Source organism: Poecilia reticulata, linkage group LG13 (genome assembly GCF_000633615.1).
Source record: "Poecilia reticulata strain Guanapo linkage group LG13, Guppy_female_1.0+MT, whole genome shotgun sequence".
NCBI classification, from domain to species: Eukaryota; Metazoa; Chordata; class Actinopteri; order Cyprinodontiformes; family Poeciliidae; genus Poecilia; species Poecilia reticulata.
In genome coordinates this window covers 1,922,043-1,928,995 of record NC_024343.1, presented here as the reverse complement: position 1 = coordinate 1,928,995, position 6,953 = coordinate 1,922,043, and the positions used below count along the sequence as shown (strand labels likewise).

General features: G+C 39.3%; 1 protein-coding gene across 1 annotated transcript in view; it reads right to left on the bottom strand.

Annotated features, from left to right (window-relative positions):
* Positions 1–5,348, bottom strand: part of dusp14 (dual specificity phosphatase 14) — an 8,581-nt gene extending 3,233 nt beyond the window's left edge. The window contains exon 1 of the mRNA XM_008424990.2: positions 5,047–5,348. The gene's annotated coding sequence lies outside the window, so the exon portion shown is untranslated. The remainder of the gene's footprint in view (positions 1–5,046) is intronic.
* Between the last annotated feature and the right edge of the window lie 1,605 nt (positions 5,349–6,953).

Below are 6,953 nucleotides of genomic sequence, written 5' to 3'. Positions count from 1 at the left end.
TGTCAATATGACAAAAGAAATTTGACTTTGTAATTTAACATCTTGAAATTGGGTCTCTGTCGCTTTAAAAACTTCTGCCCTTTCTGAAACTCCGCCTTCAGGAAGYCATCACAACACGGCTCCTCTATATAACATATAGAAACATATTTAATAATGTTTTTATTAGCRTTGCACTGAGAAGTAGCTCATSTAATGAGCTCAGCAGATGTTCAGTTCCAACAGGTGTTTGCTAATTGCTGCTGGCTAGTCTGAAGGAGCTGGGAGGGAAAGTTGCGGTGAAGGGAGGCAGAAGCTCGGAAGGTTGGAACCTGCAGCTCCGAGGAGTTACAACCAGCTGAATGGTTGCCATGGAGATTAAAGGATTTCTAAAACATGCATGAAAGAATCAAGGCAACAACCTGGGCAACAACCCAGGTATATTTCTGATGAGGGAATATCATTATAACCTGATGTAAAGCTAAAAGAATTTACATAACACAGCCGTACTAACAATTTAACATGTCTCATTTTTCTTTGTGGCCTTTTATAACTTAATGAAAGTTTATAAGGCCAAAAGTTCAACTGGCCCCAACCATTACCCGAATCAAACAAAACTGATGTTTAATGTTTATTCTACGTTTGTGAAGATTTTAGTAGCACAAAGTGCACAGGTGATGGACACAAAAAWTGTTTGATTTAATAAATGTTGGAGGGGCTGGTTGACCTTCTATGACTTCAGGAAACTTTTATGAACATCCTGAAAGACAAACATTTGACATTAATGTTTGATTTGAAGAAGGTCGGGGAGGCGGTCAGTACCGCACGCTGACCGTTCAGCTTCAGGTGGAGCATGGGAGAGGCTTCAGAGRTGAAAGACGTAGCTAAATATATTCTAATRATTAATCAGGTTTACTTGTATAACATATTTCARMAACAAAGTTCTAAGTGCTTCAAATCATAAAAACACAAAAAAATACAAAGTCATAAAAAACACCATACAGACAACAATTGAGAAAACCAGAAACAAACATTACATTTTGATGAGTGTCATCACCAAAATCATTGATATACATCAAATAAGTTGGTCAATGTTCCATTTATTATGGTTCAAAAACAACTTTAATCAGGTGGGTTTTTAGCCTCCATCTAAGGGAACTAAGTGTTTCGGCTGTTTTGCAGTTTTCTGGCAATTTGTTCCAGATTTGTGGTGCATAGAAGCTGATGACTCACTTCATTCATTGGCCTTTTGTGTTCCTCCGACCTCCAGGGGTCATGCTACGCMACAGAGTACAGCTTTATCTTGTTAAATTGCGAATTAGAGAGTGTGTACCTGCAGCTGACCGCCGATGCATCGGCTTGCAACRAAATACAAGATAAAAACTGACTGCTGGGGCGCCTCGCCCAACATCAGCAGGGATCAAGACGTTAAGGGAACCAAATAATCCCCGACAGGCCCTCGTCAAAGTGSTGATGTGCCACAGCACCGGGCTTTTGCTGAGATTTGCTCCATATATGTAGTTATTTATACYGCAGGCTGGGCCGGAGCAAAGCTGCACAGAGCGGAGGAGGGAAAAATTATGCACAAGCTGTCGCCACAGAAAAAAAAATTCTACCACGCGTCGAAGAAACTGCAGCTCAACGCCAATCAGAACGAGGGTCAGTRGCGGTAACGGGACCCGAGCAGAAGGGCCCCTCCACCATCCAGAATTCGCTCCGGCAGCAGGAAAATTTGACGTATTCCCAGAATCTGTCAACAGGTGGTCGCAGATCACAAATCTCCTCACGCTGTTCCCACACTGATAAGTTTCCACAGGGGGTCCGGTTCCCCGCTCCCCTCACACAAACTGGAAACGCGACCCACCCGCCGGAAAAAGCGGAGCGACAGCCACAACACCGGATCGCACCCAAACCGTCGCGCCACTGCAAACGAAGACAAGTGGAAACACTGAAACGTGAGGTAAACGGTGGCCGTTGCCAGCCTCGTTGCTCGGTAGGAAACAATCTACTTATTCAGGCTGAGTGAAGTCTGGAAGTGGCCGCTTGCTGTTTCTGTAATCATGAGAAGAGAATGAGTGGCCCTGTGCCTTTCACCGTTTCTCTGACACAATCGGGAAAAGGAAGAGTCACTGAAGCTTCATAGAAAGCAAAGCTCCAAAGGACAGGAGTTATTTACCTTAGGCTTGCATGAACATTTCAAAGCTACAAAAAATATTAAGTGAAATCTTGAAGACTCGGCTGGATTGGAGACCAAAAGTGAAACATTCGTTACATTTTCAGCTGCTGCGGTTTCACACTGTACCGTGTCAAACGAGCCAAAACATTTGAAAACCTGTTCCTCCTTCCTGCCTGTGGGGGCGCTGCCCCAAGAACCACTGAAGGAAACAAAAACCTCTGATCTCCTTCTTCGTGAAATGTAGTGGCATCAGATTTTAGCGGTTCTACGTTTTCTCTTTTATCTTTGCTAAAAGACCACCAGCCATTAGGACTCAAGTCGTGCGCTTGTTTTGGTTGCATTTACCCAGAATGCCCTGTGATACAGTCCACTTCCTGTTTTTGGARCGATGTCCAGTCCGCTTGGAGTTCACATATGCATTCGAACTGCGCCAGAGTTCACTTCAACCAAATGGAGACGGAGGTTTGTAGGTGGATCTGACTTAATTTTTTGATCACATATCCCCCAAGCGAACCGGACTTTGTATGTAAACAAACCAGAGTTTGATTAAAGTGAACCAAACAGGGCACCAACGTCTTTCTCATCTGTTCTTCCAACAACGTAGCCTTCAGCATTTTGAACATGATTAGATGCGTCATATGAGGGCATTTAATGCCATGAGACTAGCATTCTATTAGCATGAAACGATGCAGCGAACACTAGCTAACAAATATTGCAGTCCAAATCAGCCTTTTGGATTTTAATACAGCACACAAATACAAACATAACCATGGAGTTCCGCAGGGTTATACACTTGGCCCAATGTCATTTGTACTTTATTTGTTTTTATTACTTTTCACCCTTAGTGTATATTTAAAGGTTTCAGCTCTGCAAGACTGCCTGATCAAATCCTGGTGGTCACATTGCTCCAGATGAATGTGTGCTCTGGCTAGCTTGGTTGCTCACACTGTTGAAATCTGGAAGCACTTTCTACATTCCTTAAAAGCCTCCACTGAAAAAAATCTGGACAACTGTTTAGTAKTAATACATCATTTGGCCTGTTTGACAAATGTCATGTTCATTCATTCTTGTTATTATCATTAAGCAAAACTTGGTAAAATAAGTGGAATTATATCCAAAGTTGAGGCAGATATTTTACTGAAAATGTTGCTGCTAAACTTTTGATTTCATCCTCAAAGTGCTCTACAGATCTCTCTGCAGTTGAAAACAGAACACAGTTTATGCTCATAGAGTTGACTTCTGATTTCAGCAAAGTCTGCTTTGGATTTATCTCTAAAATCAATATAAATTTGTCCTTCAATATAAATTAATTCAATATTTAGGGTTTCAGTTGTGTTTTGAATAACACGTTTTCTGGTGGTTGATTGATTTGCATGCAAAAGACAAATTGAATCATCTGGTTAGACCTCAGAGAAACTCAGTAATTGGTTTCTGCCAATTACTGAATTGTCTGAGTTATGCATGAGACTGCAGTTATCTCTGTGTTGGTCTAGTTAGTTTTACTACAAATAATTTATAAGACTAGTAATTCAAAAACTGAACAACTAACAATCGTAGTTACTTAGATCAAAACTCACTGTGCTGCTAGTAGTGCGCCATTGTGATAAACATTAATAAATTCTTTTCCGATTAAAATCAGACTTTAATTATTTCTGCGTTTTTTAGTCATTTATGAATTCCAATATCATTTGTTAAATGCAAGAATAATAATTTTGTTGTTTTTATAAAACAAACCTTACATACATTTGTTTCAAAATAATTGTTACCTTTGCCTTTGATTTAGGTCAAACTTTATGAGAACCTTCACAAGTTTCTCATAACTCATGCCTTAACTTTGGCCTATTCCAAACATGATACTGACGCTCACACACTTCACTGTTCTCTACACAAACTTAAGATTTAATGACAGTGAGAAAAAAACCTTTTTATATTCAGCATAAAGGAGATTTCATTTAAATCCTTTATTAAAAAAAAATTTGTCCAGCATTTTTTAATGCTAAAGCTAATATTTAAGACAGTATTGTGCCACATCCTGAYATGGTGAATGTTGCTCAAACTGAAGAASAACAGAGAAAAGAAAGGGAGACAACCAAATATGAGCTGTACGGTGATATGTTGTCTTCAGACCTTTTGTATTTCCTGTTGTACATTTCATTCAGTGACACTTTTAAACAGCAGTTCAAAGCATCACCCATCACTGCAGCGGACATGAAAAACAGAGAAATGGATCTTCAATTAAACGTGTTAATTATCTCTAATTGATGTTAAAAGTAATGTCAAATGAAGCTCAAATTGCTCTGTGTCCATTACAGGAAAACTCAGCTGGTCTAACATGGTGCCTTTATGCCCCGGGTTTCAATTTGTCGACATTTTAAGTGATTCCATTTAGATTTGCGGTTTTTGATGTGATTGTTGGTTGCTTCTTAGTTTTCACTTCTAAAGAAATCACTTCTGACTGCTTTAAAAAGTCATAAAATCTAATCGCCTTCTGGTTTATTCTTATTGAACCGTTTCTGCCCCACCGTGTGAACACACTCGTTAAATTGAATGAATCCACGTGTTTATTAATTTAGAAGGCTTCGGCTGTGAATGGGGAGCGCCTCTCTGCGCACGCGCTGCTCGTTCATGTGGAAATGACGCGAAATGTGTGCGCGCGCTTCTAAGTTAAGATGCAATATAATAGAAATCAACATTAAATCACCAAAATAGCCAAAGTGAAACGAGAGTCCCGTTTCTTTTACATGACTTTTTCAGTTTTATWTATRTTACATAAAACATAAKAAATAGAATAGTAAAGATTTTAAATAAAAATATGTATTTATGTTAAAAGAATCTGAACTAAGGTGAGCATAATTCCGACATTGTGCTCTAATCAGTCGTGAAACTCAACTTACCAGTCGGCTCTCACTTGGGCACTGATGGAGGTGTTTTTAAAGCGCCGTCAACCCCTGAAGCCAGAAGCCGAGCCGGAGAGCATCGCCGGTGTCTCACATCCACCGTCAGTCGGTCTGACCGGACTCACCGCCGGCGAGGTGGCGACAACAAGCCGAAACACACGCCAACATCACGGGAAAGTCRGCGGAGAGGGGAGCCATCGGTACATCAGCCAGGTCCTGTCCGCTGTCTGAGGGAGACAGAGTACGGAGCAGCGCTGCCTCTGGTATGACGGGTGATCAGTGCCACTCGCAGGGGGCGGAGCAAAAGGAGGAGCACGTTGCCTCGATGATTCAAYGCTTTTCTAATGTGCAAGGAGGAGATGAAAGTTCAGTTAAAATGGTATTGRTTTTGACAACAAATATTAACTTATTTTTTAAATATGCTATTTTAAGRAAAATCTAACAATCTTTAGTTTTAGTCAGTTAAATGATAGTACTTTTTAGTAGACAAAACTTATCATGTAGTAGAATAGAACATGTGGAGTAGTGGGTTTATTCCACAAAATGCTGTTAGAATTCTGTTTRAAAGTGCAAAATATTTATGATATTTTATAGTTTGCTGCCATTTTCCACCATTTTTTAAACTTATAGGTGACAATGGGGTCTATAGTTATTCAACATGAATGTAAAAAATGACTGAATGAACAAATTTTACTGTTAACCAATCAAACCCTGAAATAGTTTTCTCTTGCCTTTTTACACTTACCACCTTGTCTTGTCTTTCAGTAAAATTAAATATCACTTGATTTCATCTGCCTTTTAAAATTTGGTCTATTTTTATTATTTAATGAAAAAAGTATTTTCATCATAGTTATTATCATTCATCGAAGTTTCTTGTCATCAAAACCTGCTTAAAAAGTCAGAGAAGATAAAGAAAAGGAAAGTTTGTGGATTTTTTCCTTTATTTTCATTACCATATTTTTCTCCGTTGTCCTCTTTTTTCTTCTCCAGCCAATCAGATTCATGAGTAGAGTTGCCCCCCCCCACTCCCCAATTGACAAATATGCCAAATAAACACTGAGAGCGAGTCCTATTTTCTTGAGARTGCATACAGATGGATGGAAGGAGCACATTTTACCGCTCACTGTGTTCATGGGCCTGTGAATAAATTGAAATACCGGCTATCAGAGCTATGCTCTCTCTCGATTAATATATTCCCTGTTGTGATTGCTTAATACGCTCCTCAGGAATTTTGGCACGTCACCATAGAACTGCACTGATTTGAATTAGCATAAAATGGAACCTGCTTGCCTTGAAATTCACAACATTTGTTGTGAATTGCTGATAATTAATTTCTTTCAGTTTCAAAATCTAATCATTTTTTTCTCTTTCTCAAGCTGAAATATTACTAATTTGCTGAAAAAGTCCTGAAGATTGAATCTTAGTTACTTTGATTGACACTTTACCTCTCTAGTGGCTTCAGCTATATTTTTAAAAAGGCAGTATTATGTAAAATCAAACTTTTTTAGCTTTACAACATGTTATAATGTTATTCCCTCATCAAAAACATACCTGGAGTGTTGCCTTGATTCTTTCATGCAATGCTCCATGTTGCATGAAATCCTTTACTTTCCCGTGGCAACCATTCAACTATGCAAAAGGCCTGAGTCGACCAAGCTCCGCCTTCAAGACGAAGCCCCTCCCCCGTGACTCAACACTTCAGACTAGCCAGCAGCAGCTAGCCAACATCTGGTGAAGCTTCTCAGTGCAATGCTGGTAAAAACATTGTTAAAGGGTTAATAGAGGAGCCATGTTGGGATGACTTCCTGAAGGCAGAGTTTCAGGAAGAGCAGGAGTTTTTAAAGTGATAGAGGCCCAATTTTAAGGCTTTAAATTATAAAGTAAAAATTCTTTTAAGTCATATT